The sequence below is a fragment of the Dasypus novemcinctus genome, chromosome 26 (genome assembly GCF_030445035.2).
Source record: "Dasypus novemcinctus isolate mDasNov1 chromosome 26, mDasNov1.1.hap2, whole genome shotgun sequence".
Classification (NCBI taxonomy): Eukaryota; Metazoa; Chordata; class Mammalia; order Cingulata; family Dasypodidae; genus Dasypus; species Dasypus novemcinctus.
In genome coordinates this window covers 61,565,566-61,588,008 of record NC_080698.1, presented here as the reverse complement: position 1 = coordinate 61,588,008, position 22,443 = coordinate 61,565,566, and the positions used below count along the sequence as shown (strand labels likewise).

At 38.4% G+C, this 22,443-nt stretch overlaps 2 long non-coding RNA genes and 1 pseudogene across 6 annotated transcripts in view; 2 read left to right on the top strand and 1 right to left on the bottom strand.

The window, feature by feature from the left end:
- Window positions 1–7,520, bottom strand: part of LOC131276192 (uncharacterized) — a 63,057-nt gene extending 55,537 nt beyond the window's left edge. Inside the window, exons 1-2 of one of the 2 annotated variants that reach the window (XR_009183707.1) lie at window positions 7,312–7,520; window positions 6,881–7,059 (exon numbers count right to left, since the gene is read on the bottom strand). This is a non-coding gene — a long non-coding RNA (uncharacterized lncRNA). The remainder of the gene's footprint in view (window positions 1–6,880; window positions 7,060–7,311) is intronic. The other variant, XR_009183706.1, reaches the window with a different exon arrangement.
- LOC131276190 (uncharacterized) lies at window positions 6,334–17,906 on the top strand. Of its 4 annotated transcripts, XR_009183702.1 has the most exons (7): window positions 7,407–7,676; window positions 10,577–10,770; window positions 12,701–12,767; window positions 13,190–14,463; window positions 16,227–16,317; window positions 16,782–16,840; window positions 16,930–17,906. It is a non-coding gene; the product is annotated as an uncharacterized lncRNA (long non-coding RNA). The 4 variants fall into 4 exon arrangements; XR_009183703.1 differs by lacking the exon at window positions 16,227–16,317; XR_009183701.2 differs by lacking the exons at window positions 7,407–7,676; window positions 13,190–14,463; window positions 16,227–16,317 and adding an exon at window positions 6,334–6,493.
- Window positions 17,907–19,407: 1,501 nt separating this feature from the next.
- On the top strand, window positions 19,408–19,848 carry LOC131276131 (large ribosomal subunit protein uL24 pseudogene; annotated as a pseudogene).
- Window positions 19,849–22,443: the final 2,595 nt, after the last annotated feature.

The following is a 22,443-nucleotide window of genomic DNA, read 5'->3' as shown; positions in this document are numbered from 1 at the left end:
AAAATAAGCACAGGTAAGTAGAGTATATCCTCACAACCTCTTCTCAGGGAACAAAACCTCATTCCATACAAGCCACAGCCTCCAAAGGCACCTTAATTTGCAGGAGAGGGCACTAGCCCCTTTTAAGCCCTATGTGCACTCACACTGCGTTCTTTGTGATGATCACTCCTGTATTAGTTCAATACCTCAGCCCTGCTGAAGTGAAGTTTGCACTCATAATCCATTTACAGTCAACAAAAGCCTCTCCTGGTTATTAATGAGTCTGGCGAACAGGGTGGAGTGAACCTAAATGACACCAATTCAGGTCTCTGGCAAAAGGGTGAATTACGCTGTCTTAGTTTGCCAGGGCTGCTTTATCAATACTGGTAACCAGCTAGCTCAAACAGAGGAATTGATTGTCTCACAGTTTGAGATTAGAAGTCCAAAATCATGGTTTAGGTTGCACTGTGCTTTCTCTGAAGGTGGTGGCAGCTTGCCAGCAATCCATAACTGAACCTCTGCCTCCATCTCTTGGCCATCTGCCTCCTATCTCGTGTACCTGAATGTACCTAATTTTCTTCTTATAAGGTCTCCAGTCATATTAAATTAAGGCCCCCCTGATTAAAGTTGGACTCACATTCATTAGTATGACCTTTGACGTTCTTAGAAATGAGTTCACATTTGTAAGAGCGGAGGTTAGGACAAAAACATGACTTTATGGGCGGACCTGATTCAATCCATAATAAGGACAATGGCACTCTGGGGTCCCTCACAGGCAGGTAGGGTAGGTATTCTAGGCCAGTTTCCCTCTTAGGGGGAAATTTAAGTCCTGACTGGCAGTTGCCCAAGCCCTGAGGGTTCTCAGCCTCTGTAGGGTCCTCTTCAGATCCCTGCTCAGCTCATGCCACCTTTCCTCAAGCTGTGGTTCTTGAGAAGTTTTTTATGTACGTATAATTCATACAAACCGGAAAGAATGTCAATGAAGAGCTCACTTGGGATGAGTGAAATGGGTAGAATTGCAAGTTATTTATGTTCCTTTTATTTTTTACTTTCATAACTAACTAAAGATAAACATAATGTTTACAGCATCTTGTTAAAAGGAGTGTCTTCTGTAATGTTTTCATGTTGGAATATACTAATGTAAGAAAACTTATGTTTTTAGTACTAGAGCCTAGCTGTTTTTTAACTGGAAAGCACAGGTAAGTTTTGGTGTGTTTTAAAATGAAACTAGTTTTCAGAGAGAAAAAGGAACCTGTCCAATAGTAATGTGAAGATGCAGTTGTGACTTGGACTGTGTAGGGGGCAGGGGTTGGGGAAGCAGGGTTATCACTTCCACACCTATTCTTCAGATATCCTGCTTCTCACTGGTATGATATATAGGACTCTGCCTTTTCTTCCTGGAGTCCTACAGTCAGACTTACTCTTCAGGGAAGTCACTTCAAGGGTGCCGATCCAAGCAAACAGATTAAATCCCTTCAGTTGGATATTTACAGACACTGTGACACAGATGGTACCTTAAGCCGAGAGCAGCAATAGGAATTCAGTGTCATTTGGATCTGGTTCCTAGGTATTGGGGGCCAACTTTGCTTCTCCAGGGTCTATTGTACCTTCTGAGTCCCGCAACCTTCATCAGCAAAACACCTCCTCCATCCGTCTCTCTGTATCTGGTGATTCTACCCTGTGCTTTTATTGCAGACCCCACCATTGACAGCTACAAAGGCCTTAAGCTGGAGGCCCCAGCCTGAGCTTAGAAGAGCTATAGATTATATGGTGTTTAGAGATGCCTCTGTGCTTATCCTCTTCTACCCATACCCAAATAAATCAATTTCGTGACAATTTTGAATTTAGTTAGAGAAATTTAGATTGAGTTTTAGAGAAACATTTTACATTTAATGTTAGATATTACTATATTAATCAATATTTTCTCCTACTAGTGTTTCTTAATTTGTCAAAAAAAATTAAACACATATTTAGATCAGCATGTTAAACAAAGTTAGAGCCAAATTAATTATAAAATTTGGTCTCCCTCCTGGCTCCCACCAAGGTCACTACTCTCTCATAGAATCCTCAATGTTGATAGTTGAACAAGGAACTGAAAACTTAGTGCTTAACTTCCATCCTCAGGACAATGTCTTCCAGACATTTCATTTACTGAAATCTGTTTACTCACCTGGAAGGGATCATGGCAATAACATCACCCTTGGTCTAGCAGGATAACTTCAAATTCACTGTCTTTTTTACTTTCTTTTCAGTCTTGCTGGGGATAAAACCATGATTCACATTTCCTTCCACAAAGACATTACCGTTATTTTCACATAGCACAAATTATTTTTCTCAAAAATATTCATGAGATTCTAATGTTCTTTCCACAGTGCCACATGCTTTCCTCTAATAAATGGTTTTGTTTTCTTTAAACCATAGTCATTTCACTAAAATTTGCCTTATCTTTAGACCTTTTGTATCAATGCTCAGTGTGTAATTTTAATATGGAGCTTCAAATAATTCTTTCCAGAAAAAAATGGAGTAATAATTTTTAATAATTGCTACAAGTATTTGCCTTTAGTTTCTCATTCAAACACTGCAGTATTCATATATTGGCCTTTCTATGCTGATCTTAAACTTTTGACATTTTTTTCTCAAATCTTTTACATTACATTAAGTTTCTCTTAAGCAGTTTCTTCTTTTTAACTTCTCTTTCTATTTAGGTATAACCTTTTCACTGTTTCTTCTAGCTTATATGTAAATCATGAAATGATTTTTTCCCCCATTTTTTCTTATAATTCCCTGATTTCTATCCCTCCATTTTTCAGTTTTTTCCCTATTTCATTGATGATGTTCTTTCATGTACTGTTTCCTTTCATTAATGCTTTTACCTTCTTTTTGAGATGGTACATTTTACTACATAATGTATATCAAAATGAAGAGCATTTGTTCATGTGGTAGTGTTAGTCTGCCTTTATACCTGTATTGGAAATAACATCAATATTTTTTTGTTGGTATTTCATATGATTTTTTAAAAATTTGTAGATAGAAACAAGATTCAAAATAGCATTCCCTACAATACAGATCTGTCTCTGTAGAAATATTCTTTGAATTTAAAAATATATATAACAGCTTTCTTCCTGATATTTCTGGGTTCTGTACTTCTATCACTCTTAAATATGGGTCTTCACTATCATTACATCTATTGCACCTGTCATTGTCTATTTGTTTCTGCATCTGAGTAGTGAATATCTCCTTTGAATGTATGCTCTTGTCTTGATGTGGAACAGCTAGAACCCCTTTGCCAAAATCTACCCATTCCCTAAAAGATAAAGGTCTATATATTTCCAGAATCAATTATCTTTAAGGGTATTTTTAATTGTATGTCTTGAAATGTATTTCATTTTTGAATGACTTTGTGTGTGTATATTTATATGCATTTTATTTCCACAATTATTAGATTTTGGTTTCTTATACTTATTTTATATTGAATTTTCTTTGTTCTGTATACATTATAGTTGAGTCATTAATTTCAGTACTATTTTCTTTTTAGTTTTAAATTAATCTATTTTCAAACATATTTGGCTTTAGCAATGGCAATTCATTTTTAAATAATATTTTAATTTATATTGTTCTGATACCTAATCACATAAGAAAAATGTTATGTATATCTGGACTACATATATAGCACCAAGTAGCTTTATAACTATCCTCAGGCACATACACCAACAACCCCCAAAGCAATCTATATATTTTCCATGGTCACCAAGGATTGTCCTTAATATCTGTCCTTGCTACATTAAAAGCACTATTTTAGAAATAAACTCTACAAACAAAAAAAGTCATTTAAAATGGTTTACAGAATATTAAAATTTAGGACCACGTAAAAATATTTCAGCTATATCATATCATGATCTCATTATGAACACCTGAATACATACACATTAACAAGAAAGATGCCATTCAAAATGATTAGAATGTTGGCCTCCTAAAATTAGCTAAAATTCCAGGACTTCAGAAATGCACTCCCAGACTTCCTGTACCCTGGGGATGTTCTACTGCTCACTGAGTGGATGGTCATTGGTGGAAGTCCTTCAACTCCATGAGCAGCTGCACTGCATCTACATACATTATAGCAACATGTCTTGCCCTGAAATCAGGAGCAAGATAAGTTGATGAACTTTCATCACTGCTATTCGACATTGTACTGAAGTTCTTGTTAGAGCAATCAGGCAAGAAAAAGAAATGAAAGGCATTGAAACTGGAAAGGAAGACGTAAAGCTATTTCTATAAACACAGATGGCCTGATCCTTTACAAACAAAATCCCAAAGAATCCACAAGAATAGGAATGGCACTAAAAAAGGCATTCAGCAAAATTGAAAGATACAAGATATACAAGGCAAAAGTCATTTTTGTTTCTATAATCCAGCATAGAACAATCTTAAATGGAACTTTTTAAAAATTCCAATCAAATAGCCTCTAATCAATAAAATATCTAAGAATTTAACCAGAATATATATACTGAAATTAGAAAACACTGCTGAGTGACACTGAAAACCTAATCAAATAGCAAGATGTTCATTGTTCATCGACTAAATACTGTTCTGATATCAATACCATGCAAAGGAAACTACAGATTAAATTCAAAATCAAAATTGAGTAGACTTTTTACAGAAATGGAAAAACTGGTCCTCAGATTCCCATGGAATCATTAAGTGGCTAAGCTAGCCAAGAGAGACTTGAAAGAGTTTCACAATGTAAACACGCTTATCAAAATATCACTCAAATTTACCCTATGTAATATACAAAAAGCTAGGAAAACCTGACCTATTCTTAAGGGAAAACTCAATCAATAGACACTGTCCTAAATTAACCACAGAAGGATTTATCAGACAAAATGGTTGTTCTGTCTATGCTCAATGAGATTAAGGTACATTCTCTGTAATTTTTTTATCCTTTTTGTTTTTAAAGATACATAGATCAGACAAAGTGTTACATTAGAAAATATAAGAGGCTCCCAAATACACTATTCCCCACCACCCCTACTCCTCCCACATCAACAACCTCTTTCATCAGCATGGAACATTCACTGCATTTGCTGTAAACATTTTGGAACACTACTATGCCACAAGGGATGCAGTTTACACTGTACAGCCTACACTCTCCCCCAGTCTATCCAGTGGGCCATGGCAGGACATACAGTGTCCTCCATCTGTCCCCATAATACCATTCAGGTCAACCCAAAATCCCAAAAATGTCTGCATATCACAACTCTTCTTCCATCTCCCTGCCCTCAGCAACCCCTGTTGCCACTGTATTGACATAAAGGATACAGTTTCTTCCAATGCTAGAATCACAATAGTTCTATAGTAGAATACCAGCAAATCCACTCCATTCCATACTCTCTTCCTCCATCTTGTGGACCCCAGGATGGCAAATGTCCACTCCAAGTATAAACTGAGAGGGGGCTTACAGCCCACATGGCTGATGGATTGTATTATCCCATTTGCAGTTGTAGACTCTCTTGGTACCCGGGGGTGGTGGTTGGCTATCCTCACCTCCCTCTTGGCTGACCTGGGTAAGTATGATGAACTGGAAAGTAGGTATTACTACTCTGCTGAGGCTCAGGGCCCAGCTGGAACACGGTCCAGAGACCCAAGCCTACTGAGCACACACCAGCCCCAACCACAGGTTCAGTGAAATTGACAGAAAAGGCATGTGTAGAGAGGTCACATCTCCATCCAACTCCATCAAAGGGTACTCTTTAATTGAATGGAAAGATAGGAGTTCTCAGCAGAGAAAAAGAAACAAAGAAAAGATATACATGACAACTTTTGATGTAAACATAAAGTTATAGAAAATAAAAAATATTCATTGAGCGATCTCAATTAGAGAAGACAAGTAAGGGATGAATGAATTGGTGAGATGGAATTTAGATGAATAGGAATGATATAATCTGAGAATAGAGAGTGAGTGAGAAAGAGAGAATTGATCCAAAACTGAGCCTCATGATCTGTGGGGCAATACAAAAAGTTTTAATATTCATTCAAAACACTGGGTTGAGCAGAAAGAGGCTGGTACCAATAAAAAGGTAAGGGGAAAAATGGCTGAACACTACTCTATGAAATATAGATCCAAGGGACTCAAAATCTCACCCTGATACATCATAATCAAACTGCTGAAAACTAAAGATAAAGAAAAAATCTTGAAAGGAGTCAGAAAATTTGACAATTTGTAGAAAAATAACAATTTGAAGGCCTTTGATTTCTCTTCAGAAAATATAGAGGCCATAAGAGTGAAAAACATCATTAAAGCGCAAAAGAAAAAACCCTCAACCAAGAATACTGCATTCATCAAAAGTTCCTTAAGGTTTAAAGGCAAAATAAAGACAGAAGGAGAGGATCGAAAAACAAGTGAATTCATCACCTGATGACTTGCTCTACAAAGATGGGAAAGGAACTTCAGGCTAAATGGAAATAATTTAAGAAGGAAGCTTTCAAATTCAGGAATAAAAGATGTGGATCAGGAATGGTGAGTATCTGGGGAGAAAGAATAACTGTTTTTCAACTGTTAAATTGTTAAATATATGAATGAATTTTGAAAAATTATAAAAATACAAAATGTTTGCAGAAGTTATACCCTAGACTGGGAACTCAGAAGACCACTTCAGCAAAGAAGGGGATTAAATGATTCCTATGGCTGTAAGGTGTCCACATGTTACTTGGATGGGTAAAACATTAATTCTTTTAGACTGTGATACCTGTATTATTCTCAGAGAAACCACTAAAAAAGAATTCCAAAGGAACTCCAGAAAAATTGTATAACCTAAATGGTCCTTTTTCTTAGAGATAGGAATAAAGTAGCTAAAACATCAGTATACAAGTTATTAAGTGAAAAATAACTCTCTTGGACAAATACCTATAAGCAGGATTGCTGGGTCCAATGGTAACTCCATTTCTCTTAACCTGTCCTTCTCCTCTTCATGGAGGGGACTCTTGATGCAGGGAAATGAAGCATTTCTGAGAACAGGGCTGTGTGTTTGGGTTCTCAAAGGATGTGGACATTTCAAAGCACAAATGATTCACTATGTCCCCTCTCTGTAAACCATAAATCATAATTTCTGCAGTGAGTTCAGAAAGAGCAGGAGTATGAAAATGCATTCAACATCACTAGTGATCAGTAAAATACATATTAGAACACAAAGTCTCACGCCCATATCTTCCAGAAAGGGTACTCTTAGGATGAGAAAGACTTCAGCAGGGAATGTACAGACTCCACACTAAGAGAGTTGTTCAAATATTTAGTCAGGGAGATAATTGGGAACAGGGAGACTTCATTCATTAACTCACCAAACCTCAGTCAGGTAGGTGACTTTGCCAGTTGATGAGCATTAACTGTTGTTCCAGAGTAGTTGAGTTAAAGGTGAAGCTAATTCTTTGCATAGCTGTTATCTGGCAGTTGGTCTGGAATGTCTTAGGTTCTGAGCCAGTAGAGGAGCCAAGCAGACCACTGGTCACTTCAGGTGGTAGTCCAACCCCCAGGAAGACTCACATGAGGCAGAGTTTTGTGAAGATGCTGGGGGAGGAGGGCCAAAAATTTGGACATCCTTGGTACTTCAGAAAGCCTTTATGTGGGGGAAACTACCTCATATTTTGCATCAAGGATGGAAATGTAGAGACAGGAGGCTGGGTCAGGATATGTACTCTTCTTGTAGGTGAGTCACCTCCTCCAGGGCATCAGTTCTACCCCTCAGGAACTCTGGGGCAAGAGGATTTTTCAAAGGAACTGTTTCAGTATACCATGGTTGACATGTCATATAACACATACTTGTTGGCTTAAAGGAGTTTATTGTTTCACAGATTTGGAGGCAGTGACACCCAGATTAGACTCAGTAAGGCCTGTGCCCTCAGTGCTTGCTTCTGCCTTTCCTCCCCACCATCCAGGGCAACACTGGGGTTATGGAGGTGAGGATTTCTGACTCCCCCTTTCCCCAGAATAGTCACACTAATATACAGACTCAGGATCCAGGGTAGGTCACTGTCTAGAATGCCTCTCCTTTACTTCCTTTCCCTGACAACTTGGAGCCATCTGGTTCTTTAGCAGCCCTGTTTTCAAGTGTTTCAAGGTTTGGTTTGGGTTTCTATCCCCATTATTTGTAATGCACTCCTAAGGGATTGGTAATAAACTTTTCTGAAAACAGTAACAACAACAACAACAAAAGACACCTTGGCTGTCTTTAATTCACAAGTGTTGTGAAGTAGTTTCCAATATTCCATGCTCTGGTCTTCCAGACAGATATTGTAGTATTTCACACTCAGTTTGGGCCTAGTCCTTTGGCAGAAGTTTTAACACAACATAAGAACAGTGTGACAACTTCACTATTATTTTGCCCCCAGTTTATCCAGTCTGCCTTTGCTGTCCATAAATATTTGTCAATTGGAGGGTAGAAAAAGGTCAGAACTCCACTGTGGGTATTGCTTTTGGAATTTAGGATGACTTTTTTCTCACAATAATTATACATTACAGTTATGAATTACCATATGAAGAAAAGTAACTGAGTAAACAAGTGAATAATAGGAAAAAGAACACTAGATATATCAATAAAATAATATGGATTGTGTCTCTAATTTGAGCCAGGACCATTACTTAATTCTGAGGGCAGCCGATGAGGCCAATGGTACTTGCTCTGTATTTCAGATCTGGAAATGAGACACAGACAATTTAGTAAATTTCCCAGTTGACAGGAAGCAGAGTCAGGAATCAGCCCTGAACATGTAATTCCAATGTCCATGTTCCCAATCACATTCATCTTCTGGCCTTGAACATCACAGTTGCTGTCAAAAACATGCTGGGTAAGGCATTAGAAAAGCATTTCAAGGCAAGTGTTCAGAAGCACATTCGACCTTTTTACTTTTACAGGTGTCATTAGCACTCAAAGTAGTTATTTCTCTATGCAACTTATACATACTATTTAAGAAACTTCAGATGACACAGCAAAGGGAATCAAAATCACAAGCTCACCACTGAAAAAAATACCAATGGTAATTTTTTTTTTTTTTTAATGTACTGGGGTTGGGGATTAAACCTGGGACCTCATATGTGGGAAGCCAGTGCTTAACCACTGGACCACATCGGTTCCCCTGAGTTGGTTTCTTTTGTTTGATTTTGGTTGGTTGGTTTTTGTTTTGTTTTTTTTTTAGGAGGCACCGGGAACCAAACCTGGGACCTCCCATGTGGGAAGCAGGTGCTCAACTGCTTCAGCCACATCCATACTCCAATGCTAATATTTGAAAGTATTTCTTCTCTGATCTTCGAGCATTAAAACACACACACACACACACAAGATAAAGAACTCAGTTAACTATCTAACCTGAAGGACAATATAGTATACTGAATACCCCAAATACACTACAACTACAAACAACTTCTCAAGTCTTCTTTAAAGCCCCTTGCCTGGAAATACAAAGATGGGACATGATTTGGATTGCTACTTGAATCTGTGCTCCCCTAATTGCAACTCTAAGACCCTAAATCAATGCCTTTGTTGCCTTGCAGCTTAGTTTATTTCTCAGTTGACATTACATAGTGTTAGAAACAGGATTCTAAGTACCTACCAACCTGACTCTGGAGCTACTGTTGGATTTGAGCATGGTACAGGTAAAAGCCCCTTCAGCTCTGCCATCTCCCCAACAGCCCTGAGTTCCTGTCTGAGTCCTCTTGGTTCTGAACATCCCTCTTTTTGGTTGAGGCTCTAGACCTTTTAGGGGTAACTTTTGAACTGACATTTTGAACTTTGGTTCTTATGGTTTAAGCTACTAACAGCAGTCCTGTTTGTATACTTGAACCTTTTTTCTTCTGGTTTGGCCTGGTGACATAAGGCCTTTCTGATGGCCTTTTTTTTTTTTTTTTTTTTTTGGTATATAGGGAAAATTTGTTTGGCAAGTACTTGAATAGGACTTTTAAAATTCAGCTTTGATAATGAGCTCTTTTAAGTGGGGGATGACTCCCTAACAATCAATTTGGCTTTTGTGAGCAAGCAAATTACTTTTGGTCAGCACAGGATGGGCACCTAAACACTATTAGAATCTATTAGAATGTGTACCACCTTTTAAAGAGAGGCCTTGGCCTGATGGAGGAACCACCTAGTGACAGGGCAGATGAGGAGACCCCATCTAATTCCAAGGTAAGGTTGCCTTTCTTTGTCTGAGAAAATGTCACTTTACTTATTCCTTTCATTTTCAATTGAGTTCAGATATGAACATTCTGACCATGTACATTATAGATGACATATAGAATTTCCTTATTTAGGGAGTATTCTATTATTGTTTCAAGTTGTTATTTACAAATAGCAACAGCAGGGAGTCAAGTATATGGGCTTTTTAAATGGCAGCAGTTTTTCCTTCTAAGAGTAAGAATTTTTTGTGCCAACCAAAATAGACATGAGAGATGCATTCTCTAGGAAAAGCTTGTGTCTTTCCATGTGTGTCTGCTACAGTTACTTATAGGATCTTTCACTCAACCACTGTTTCCCATCTGCACCAAAAGTGCAAAAGATCTGTGTCAATGCTACACAGCATGATCTGATCCTGAGTATTTTCTTTAATATAATTACAGGTGGCCTCAGGTACAAGAGAAAATGATATGCATTTTTGAACTTCAGAAAAAATCTAGATAATTAAAAAACCAGGGTGGAGCTGATGTAGCTCAGTGTTTGAGCACCTGCTTTTCATGTATGAAGTCCTGCGTTCAATCCCCAGGGACTGTGTGCTTGCTTTACTCTGAAGAGCCACCCTGATTCCAGCTTCCAGGTGAGAATGAGAAATGGGGATGTGATTATTTTCTAGTTAAGTGATGGCCATGTTCTACAGTCCTTGTAGGCAGCTGTGTTCCCTTTAGCTGGTGAGGGTTTGTGTACCAGGGCTGGAGATATCTATGTCAGAGTCTTTGAGATGAGATTGTGAAGGTGGGGGTGGAGAAACTATTTCCCACCTATATAGCACAATTGCCAGTGACAACTTCTCAAAAAATCCACTACCACACCCTTTACCTATACTTGCTCATTCAACCTTCAACACTACCATACTATGACTGTTTATTCCCACTCTTCTGATGAAGAACTGAGGTGCAGAGACAATTAGCCTACAATTTCAAACATGAGTGTCCCTGACCCTGATGCTATAGCCATAACCTAGCCCCATCACTTGGCCATGGGATGATTCTACACCGTGCCAGCAAGGGAAACTGATCATTTGTGTGTATTCCTGGATATATCAGACCTGCACAGATCCTACATCCTGTCCATCATTATAAGTCAACTCAGTGATCACATGACTCAGACCTGTTATTATTGCCGTTACCGCAGACTATGAATTGACATAGTGTGAAAAGCACTTAGAAATTCCACATGCCTGTTCAGCTCAGATTCTGAACGACTGCAAGCACAATCTGGTTTAACTAAGTCAGTCCTCCACACTACAGCCCAAACAGATAGGAATTGGGAGATATTAGCATATTTCTTGAGTCCTAGAAGTGCTTGGCACTGTTTGCTGCATGCCTTAGGGACAGTGACCAATAAGAACTCAAGTTATCATTTGGCTACTGATCTGGTGTATATCATCCTTGCTGCAACTTTTATAACTGCATTAGAGCCTTAGCACTCAACTCATGTCTCCCCTTAGTAATAAACTATCAAATTGGTGCCTGGATAGTATAAGGATGAACATCCAACACATTCAGTGAATAAGCATTCAGGGTATAGAAAAGGAAGACTGGAAGGAAAAATACCACATGATTTATAGTGGTCAATTTTTAAATGACAGTATTTAAATATCTTCAAATCTTCTATAACTGAGTCTCTTCATGATAAAGGATTAAAAAAAAAACATAATGTTTTGCCTATCCAGTCCCACAATAAAATTTATAAATGTCTTTAAAACAATTACCCTATTATTACACTTTGGAAAGCTAATAAAATGCTCGTGTACAAATAACAGCAAAATCCTGCAGAAACAGGTGCTGGACATTGTATGTCCTGCCATGGCCCACTGAGTGGACTGGGGGAGAGTGTAAACTACAATGTAAACCATTATCCATGTGGTGCAGCAGTGCTCCAAAATGTATGCACCAAATGCAATGAATGTCCCATGATGATGAAAGAGGTTGTTTATGTGGGAGGAGTGGGGTGAGGGGGATGGAGGGTAAATGGGGACCTCTTACATTTTTTTAATGTAACATTTTTTTAATAGAGGAAAAAATCCTATACAAAATATGAAAATGGGAAGCAGGTATAGCTCAGTTGTTGAGTGCCTGCCTCCCATGAATGAGGTCCAGAGTCAAATCCTTGGTACCTCCTTTAAAAAAAAAGAGAGATGACATATGTGGAACCATGAATACTGATGATTTTGTAACAGGACAAGGTGATAGTAGCATTTTAGTTGGACTTCAAAATGGCAGGAGGAGTGATAATCCATCATTGAACAATGGCATGTATTTTGTAACTTTTTTGGATTATTTCACATTGCTTTCGGAGGTCATTAGCTACAAAGTCAAGGACTGCATCCCATTCTATTCCTGTACCTACCTTTTGCTATCCTTTTTCCACTCGTCAGCAGCTCACACTATCCTTGTTAAATACCTGCCTCCATATTACTCTAATCCTTTGTCCATGTCGAGCAAAACTTCAGAGTACTCCAAGGGCACCAACTCCAATATACTGACTATTACTCTTTATCCTCCTAGCTCCCCAGAGGGCCTGCTGAAAGATCTGAGTGCCAGGGCAGTAGAGGAAGCCCCATCTAATTCCAAGGTAAGTTTCCCTTTAGAACCATTGCTTTCTGTATTTTTCTTTTTCCATTCAATTAAATATGACCATTACTTTACAGATGATATGTACAATTTCCTTGGTGGGGACTGTGTTCACTTGGCATCTGTTTTGACCTGCCAATCTCTGTTTCAAAAGGACAATCACAAATGGAAGCATTAGATTATAAAAGGAAGTTTTTCTTTAGCAGCCATATTTTCTTCTTGGATTAAGAATTTTTTAAATGCCAACCAAAATGGAGAGATACATAATACAGGAAAAGCTCATCATGCCTTTTCAGGTGTCCCCTCACTTGCTTTTTGGTTTCCTTGACTTGGCTCTCTTTCCTACCTGGTTTTCAAAAGCCTTCTACAAACACAACACAGTAAGTTCTGATCATTATAGTGTTTTCTTTTCTGCAACTGCAGGTGGCTCCAAGAGCAAGCAACAATATTATGTATTCTCTCATCACACACTTGCTGAGGAAAAATCTAGATGATGAGCAATGAATATTCCTTGTTGGCTTTGTCTAGAGAGAACCTCTCCACAGAGAGAAGCTTCCTGATGTGTATGTATGATTCTCAATGTGCATGTGGAGAATGTGTGACCATGTGTGTTTTCCTAGATTTCTCTAACACTAAATAGTTGCTAATGTCAGCTTTCTGTGTAAAAAATGCCAGTTCATTTCTTCATGGGTATATGTCAAAATTTTATCACATTATATCCTTTAAATAGGTTCAGTTTATTTTATGCCAAGTATACCTCAGTAAACCAGGAAAATACCCCATTACCCTTCAGGAAAATGTTCGCAGGACTCTAAATGGATAAAATTGTATTAGAGAACACCTCTTACTAAGATTTAATTAATAAATCTTAATTTAGTAATATATCTCACCTCTTAGTAAGCCTTTATAGTCTGATCATGGCATTTTGATTGGTCATGATAAAAGAAAAGCAGCCATATCTGACTTTTTCAAAACGTATGAGATATGGAAGGATTGAGAGGTGAATGAATTTTCAAGTTTCACATCTAGAGAACAGGAAACCATATTGTGGAGATATTAAGTGATTTGACTCCAAATTCTATACACTTTGTTCACATCTTTTTGGCCTTATGGGATCTCAAATCGTCTATGAGTTTGGAACATTCATGATTTCAATTCTTATTACTGAGCACCACACCTTCAGGGCATCTGCAGCACAATGTAGTATTATCCATTTTTCAAAAGCCCAACAGCCATTTGTGCTAGTAGCTATGGCATGACAATACAGAAAGAACATATCCATCATCACACTACACTTTCCCAGGCAGCAGCTCTGAGCCTGCCATTGGTCTTTTCATTGAACTCATCTCATACAGAGTATTTCCAGAACAGTCAGAATTTCAGGGTGATAAGTTTGGAGGTAAGAGCTTTAATGGTCCATCAAAATGGGGGAAGTAAATAGTCAAAAGGGGATTCTTTCTCCATCTTGCTCATTTGCAAACCATTTATAATGTCTTATTGAAGGCCTCTGAATCCACAGAGTCCAGGGATGGTCTAAGAAACTGTGGTGATCTCGGGTAGCCAGCAAGCCATCAAGTGGAGAAGGGACGGGTGTGCCACATTCTCCAAAAACTTTCTTGCAGATGTTTGTGTTCCTAAAGATTGGCTTGTGGATCAGAGATATGACTCCACCAGCAGTGATGAAAATGACAATCCAGGTAATATCACTCAAGATAGGATCCAATGAGAGTGGGTTATCAGAAACAGTCTGGTAACACTGCTTGCTACTTTAGCAACTGAAGAAGGGACTATGAACTCAGAAAGTAATGGAAATATACATGGAGGTCTGCTTTATTCTTTCTATATTTAATTACAATAGTAAGAAGTATTATGATCATGTTCTTTGAGCGTACTGTGTTTGCAATCATCTTTCCTTCCTATGCTATTTAAGAGTCACTTTCCCATAAGACCAATCATCAAAGCCTTTGTTTTTCTTTGGTTAGCAGCTCTTGGGAATAAAGCACAAGAGAGTGTAGTTGAGGTTTTGGTGTTGACCTACAATGGAGGGGATCTGGCAGGACACAAGCCCTCCCAGACTATCAACTAGACTTGGGACAAAGTTCTTCTACTGGGTGCCAGGTGGTGGCTGAGAATTAGGGCTTCTCCCCCTGTACTTAAAGGTCTGGTAGCACTTCATTAATGTTTTATCCTTTCTGACATAAAGAACATATGCTCTGGGCTTACTGCACATGCACCTGGGTGCTGGAAAGGTATCGAAAGAAACATATCCTTGAACATCCTTCTATTCTCTACTGCTCACACAAATCCAAAGTCCTGGGATTAGATTAAAAACTGAAATTGCTTCCATTTGAGAGGTTCATGTACAACTCTTTCTCCAACACATCCCAAAGCCTGGCTGGGTTTCTGGAGGCCTTGTGTGAATGGCCTGCCAGGCTTGCTTCACATATTGGCTCTTGTTGTCCCTGCTCCTCTCATATTATTCCCATATTATACTGCCACCTTCTTCGGTAAATCAATGGATCAATTAACCAATCCATTTTAAACCAGGGAGCAACTCTCAGAGGCATGGAGTTGAATCATGTCCTGTGGGTGATAGTGACCATTAATCCTATAAATCAGGTGATTGTCCTGAGACTGGTATGACCTTAGGTTCATGGAAGACACTTTGTCCTCACAGCATCCCTATAGGTTTCTGAACTGATTGGAGGGGTTGAATGTAAGATTAGAGGTAAAGTAACTTGTCTGTATTCACTTAATCTGAAAGTGATATAATAGGGGATCTACAGGCCACTTAAATAAGTGGAATCTTTTGGGAATTCATCAAACCACTGAAGTACTAGCACTGATGGGTGCCTGGACAAGACTGAGGAAAGGTACATGGAGGGGCATGACTGTCAAGTGGGGAACAGGGCAGAGTTGACTGGTTAGAACACAAGACCTGATTCAACTTCATGCTTCTGATAGTTGCTCCCTGGTTAGAGTGGACTGGTTAATTGACTAATTGATATTTTGGAGAGGGTGGCAGCATAATAAGGGAACATTGATTGTTCTCCAGTGTTCCTGTATTATAGAACAATATGATTGGTGGAAACTGACAAGGAGAAAACAAATGGGCAGTAATACAGAGAGAGAAAAGAGCCAGGGAGGTAATGAAGGTGGTAAAAAGGAGAAGAAAGACAACATCATGTATAGAAAGACATGGAGAGTATTTGCCTTCTTAGAGGAACAAGAGGATACAGGCATTACTCACTAGCCACAGTTATAGTATTTGAGAGCTGGGAAAGGGACTCTGGAATCTTAGACCCATTTCTTCACAGCTGAGGTGAAGTGACTGAGGCCCTAGGAGAGGAGTGTGAAGGTGAGGACAGAATTGTGTCCTGGGAGCAGACCACACCCTGTCATAACCAACAGGAGCTTGAGTTCTGCCCTCAACCCTAACTTTCCCATTTTCTTTCATAAGGTTGATAGATCACCATTCCTGCCCTGGTTACCAGGAGGCTTACTTCACAGTTTCTGAAGAAGTATCAGATACAGAGAACAACAATTTGCATGTAATTTCCTTCCTCTTTCTGTCTTTTTTGTAATCTCTCCCTTTCTTATTCATAACTCCTCTTTATAGCTTTTCTCCATTCTGTCTGTTCCTTATTTTATGATTCTTATCCTGAAGGAAGTGGTCTCATCCAGGAAGTTGAGGTCATGGGAACAACAATGTCTACAAATTTCTTCCATCCTCTTTACCTATTTTCTTAGCATTGCCCTGGTTTTAACATATGTGCATCACTGAATCAGCTTGCATAAGCCTGAATGGTCCAGGCAGGGAATCTGGGCTGGTTGTCAGAAGCTTTGGGCCACACCCAGTGGAAGGAGCACCTGTGAAGTTAGTTCTGGGGTGGGCACTCCCCTTGCAGGGTGTTCCTGCACATGTGCACATGGTCATCAAGTGGGTTCCTTTCCTTGTAGCTGTCTACACTGTTCAAGGAAGAGGAGTCTCTTTTCATAAATTCTCTTTTCCTAGAATACACTGAAGACACTGAAGAAATGGATGAAAAGGCAGGAAGAAGAGGAAGAGGAAATGTGAGTATGGAGTGGATAGGATGAAGAGAGGAAGGGAAACAAGTTCACGTCCATTCCATTGCTTTCCTAACCTTCTTTTGGCACTTTAGGAAAATCAGCAAAACTGAGGAGAAACTGAGGTTTCCAGTATTCTATGTGAACTTGGAGGTGGAAACATGAACTGGCTGGTCAAAGTAAATGCAGACAATTAATGATCCGAGGTGTCTTCTGGGTCCTGTTACCCACTTCAGAAAAACTCCTCCATCCACCTCTGTGCCTCCCCAGTGATCCTTACTACTGACAGCACAAAGACCTTGAGCTGGAGGCCTCAGCCTGAGTCTCAGAGGATCTAGAGATTACATGATGTTTGGAGACTGAAAGGGGATATAATACCAAAGAAATGGAGATGCCTCAGTGCTCAGCCCCTTTTACCCAATTCCCTAATCAGCCAATTGAGGGAAAATTTATTTTTCAGTTTGAAAGATTTACACTGAGTTTTAGAAATAGGTTTGACATTTAATTTTAGATGTTAATACATTAAACAATATCTCTCTAACTACTTTTCTTCATCCTTACCAATAAAATAAACACAGATAGATAAGCACCCTAAACAAACTTTGAATGAATGGACAAATAACTGTAAATTTAAGACTTAACATCTGTCCTACCAATGTCTTCTGGACATTTCATTTCCTGAAATCTGTTCCCTCACCTGAAAGGGATCATGGGAACAATATTACCCAACTTCAAGCCAGTGAAGTTGGCTTTCAGTGCTGTTTTCACTTTCATGTCAGTTTTGCTGTTTATAGCACCATGATTCACATTTCTTTCCACAAATATATTACTCCATTTTCTTCTGGCACAAAGTATTATCACAACTGATGATGAGATGCTATGTTCTTTTCATAATGTCACTTGCTCTACTCTAATGCTGAAAAGATTTCATTCTTCCTTTACACCCTAGTAATTTTACCTAGAATATGTTTTGATATTGGTCATTCTGTTTCAATACTCAGTGTAAGGTTTTATAATGCAGCTTCAAAGAATTTCTTTCCAGAAAAATAAAAAATTACAATTTTTAATATTTTTTCATGTCTTTGCTTTGGTTTTCTCATTCAGGCACTCCAGTTATTCATAGATCATACTTTATATGTCTGTCTTCAACTTCTGACTTTTTTTTCCTCAAATTTGTCAAATACTCTTAATACTTGGCCATCCTACATTTAAAAGCACTATTCTAGAAATAACCTGTAGAAAAAAATTCCTTTAATTTGGTTTGCTGATTTTTAAAATGCCTATACACATAAAAACCTGTCATCTACATTATGCCATGATCTTATTACCCAGCATCTTGCCAACATGTAAACTGAAACCATAAAAATGTTGGACTCCTACAAACGGGCTCACACTGAGATTTGACAACTGCACTCCCAGGCTTCCTGTATGTGGGGACATTATGCTGCTCACTGAGTAGACAGCCATCTGTGGAAGTCATTGAGCCCTGATCACAGCTACATCTATAACACATTCTTGTGGTATATCTCTTAAACAAATGACAAGAGCTACATCATTTAAGCCTCCTCCTTACACTTGAACTCCCCTGCTCTGTACAAGTGACTTGTTCCAGTATCTTCAGTAAAGTTTGGCTGACTTTATGAATTACATAGAGTTTCACATGACAGATGAATACTGGGCAAGAAATGAGATTCTATCCCAGCTCTACCTTGCTTCCATAACTGAATGTAAAAGAATCTTCGAATCTCTGGACCAAACAGAGATCATGGGTAAAAGAAAACCATTGATCTAAATCAATTCATGAACTAACAAAAACTAAGAAAATTAAGCTAAGTTCTTATTCTGTACTTGCTTTCCAAATGATGGCAGAAGGTCTTGATTGCCTCTAGGAAACAGAACGTAAGACAAGGATATCAAATTCTTGGCTTTTCTGAGGAGAAAGAGAATATATTAGAGATCTTATGTGAACAAGGGAGTTGAGCCAAGCAATCAGGTGGTGTATATTAGGGTAGAGGGGCAGTGATGGGAGATGTCACCTGCCTATCACTCATTTAGGTGTAATCTTTGGTGTGATAGACCCACTCCCTTTCCTTGTCTGACATTTGGTCCCATGGAACTCACCACTTGGCTATAGGAGGGGACAATGAAGGTGCCATCATCAGTATCTCAAGATAGTCATTAGTATAAGCATATTTACAGAATAAAGGCAAACTCTTAAGCAAAGTGATATAATCACCTAAAATCAGGTGCTAGAGGAGAGGGTGGGGAAAGAGAAGGAAGAGAAACACACTAATTTCATCACTGCTCACAATGAGGATTAATACACACTAAAGAAATGGATGATTAAGGGAAAATTAAAAAAACAATTACTAGAACAAAATCACAAGCCAGAAAACATACACATGTACACAGAAGCATACAGGTGCAAGAAGTGTACTTTTGAGTATTCTTGCCCTTTAAAAATATAATGAATTTAAGTAGTTTCCCATGTTAAATACAGTTAAAATCAGCATCAAAAATAGAGAGCAGCTCTTTTTCCTTTTGCAGCCATCGCTGAAGTGGCAGGGGCCAAAATGAAGTTCAATCCCTTTGTGACCTCTGGTCAGAGCAAGAACCATAAAAGGCATTTCAATGCACCTTCCCACATTCGGAGGAAGATTATGTCTTCCCCTCTTTCCAAGGAGCTGAGACAGAAATATAATGTTCGATCCATGCCTATCCGAAAAGATGATGAAGTTCAGGTTGTGAGAGGACACTACAAAGGTCAGCAAATTGGCAAAGTAGTCCAGGTTTACAGGAAGAAATATGTCATCTACATCGAATGGGAGCAGCGGGAGAAGGCTAATGGCACCACTGTCTGTGTGGGCATTCACCCCAGCAAGGTAGTTATCACTAGGCTAAAACTGGATAAAGACCGCAAAAAGATCCTCGAATGTAAAGCCAAATCTCACCAAGTAGGGAAGGAAAAGGGCAAATATAAGGAAAAAACAACTGAGAAGATGCAGGGAAAATAGAATCTTATGTACAAATTCCATTGAAAGCAGCTAATATGAAAAAAAAAAGAAATTAAGAATTCCAGTTTATATTTTATATTTATAAACACCTTAAGCAATGGACTTTTCCACATAGAAGACAGATGAAAGTGCTTAGATGGCTTAGGCACCCCTCTCACTTGATGAGTATGGAAAGAATTAAAGAGCTGTATTGTTTGGGAGTGATGGGGAGATAGCTCTATCTCTTTGCAAAGGGAGAGGTAGGCCATGGTTCACACACAGAGAAATTCAGTTAAATCATATGAAAAGGAATTTCAGGTTTTGGTTGCCTTACTGCAATAAGTGACTTTGCAGAATTGAAGATCTGGTTTAAGGTTTTATGAAGGAAACAATTTGGTTGAAAGGCAAGAATATTCTGGTGTGGAAGAGTGGGGTGGGGGAGTGGGGGGTATACGGGAGCCTCTTATGTTTTTCATAACATAACCTTTTCTGTGATGTATGTATCTTCAAAAAAATACAATTTATAAAAATGATGGGGGGAAGTGGGTTATATGGGAACCTCATGGTTTTTTTTAATGTAACATTCTATGTGATCTATTAACTTTAATATAAACATTTAAAAATAAAATGATTTCAAATTATAATGATAAACACTTTGATTTTTAGCCCTATGTATTAAGAACTGTTGCAAAGTACCTAGTTATGTGTTATTTCATTTAACCTTTACAACCACCCTATTAAGAAGGGACTCTTTTACAGAATGAGAAAACTGAGGCTTACAGAGATGAAGTCACTTGCCAAGGTTAACAAGGGTCTGCCTGCCACACAGTCTATGTTCACAATCCTTCCACAACCCAGACTGTCTCCCTACAAATAGTGCAGCTGATACCATGAGGGCAACCCGCCTTTCCCCTTCTGAAGTGTTTCCAATCAGGGCATGTTGTAATACCTATCCTACATCTAGGCCACATATCCCTTTATTGGCCCCCACATTGATACACAGTCCTGCACAGTCACCCACCATAATGGTTTCTTGTGTTGAGCTACATTATTGGATGGCTTAATATACAGGCAATAGTGTCTGGCACATGGAAAGCACCTAATAAATGTTATTACTATCACAGTCATCATCATTATCCAGCTCACACCTGGGGCCTCTGAGGGTTTCCTGAACCAAAATGCTCTCTGGTTACAGTGCCTTTCTCTGTTCCAGATAAGCAAGGACTCCAATCCTCGGGATCCCATATAGTGTATTTCCTTTACTGGCCTAAGTATCCCATCAACAAAACCACTTATTTCGGTCAGACTGAGTGAGTCTCTGTTCCTTGTAACCCAAACAGTAAAAAAATATATAGATGGATTGTTTTGATAGGTGAATTTTTAAAAAGTCTCTAAAGTTACATTATTTTTTCAGGAATGAAAACATTTAAAATGAAAAGTGTATTAATCAAAAAAATATAGTTTCAAATGCAAGTTTTATTATGTTACTAAGAGGGAGAAATTTTATCATCACTATAAGTGTAGATATGGGTCCTTTTTGTTTCTAGGTAGTTTATTCAAGAAAATTATGAAGGAAAAAAACAATTAATTAGAATTAATCTGTGAAAAGAATTCTTGATGTCCTGACACTTTAAACTTTGCTCAAAAACTCTCCTCCTTTCTGAGACCTTTGTGTTTTCCATAACAATCATTTCATTTGCTTCCTCCTTCATTATTATATATGCATGCAATTTTTATTATCTATTTTCTATATTTGATCTTAAATTGGGTTATAATTGTTTTCCTTGAATTTCTTTATGTGTTTGTCCTATCTTACCTAGCAGAGTATGAACTCCAGGGAAAAGTGATTTCTCTCTTCATTTCTTTTAAAATGGCACTGGTGTATAATGTAACAAGAAGAAGATATGAAATAAGATGATACAGATGCTAGAGAGTCAAGTCCCAATTCTCTCACACATTGATAAATCACTAAACCTGTCTCAGTCTCCATGGCATTTCTATAAAGAGGAGATGCTCTCTATCTGATTTTAAAGTTCACTGGATTTTTTACTTTGCTTCTCTGACTCTGGTGGACCAAATTCATGAAAAGAATCCTGAATATTTAAATCCTCAGGTATATGTGGTACCGCTCATATTCAAAAGAAATTACTACATGGAATGTGATGAAATGACAGGTAGTGTCAAATGGCAAAGGCCACCTGATCTGAATTGCTGGAAGGCATTTACCTTCTGACACTTTATCTTTAAAGCAGTGGTTAGAATCAGATTCCAAGCCATGGTATTTCATCACATATCATAAGCTAACACAGTCTGCCTGCCAGCCTGTCCCCCCAGCAAGTCCATTAGTCTAAAGTTAACTTGTCACCACTCACCAGCCACAGACTCTGAGCTTTTACCTGGCCATTGAAAATCACAACTTGGTATTTATAGCTCTGGCATTCATATAATTTAATGCAAAAATCTCATCAGACTGCACTTCCAGATTACAGCTTAAATTCTATCTTCTCTTTCTCCCCTTCTCCAATAATTTATGACTAAATAAGCAAAAATTAAACAAACACTTTCAGTTCACATTTCACCTCTCTTCTGCAGAATCATATCAACAAAATAATAATG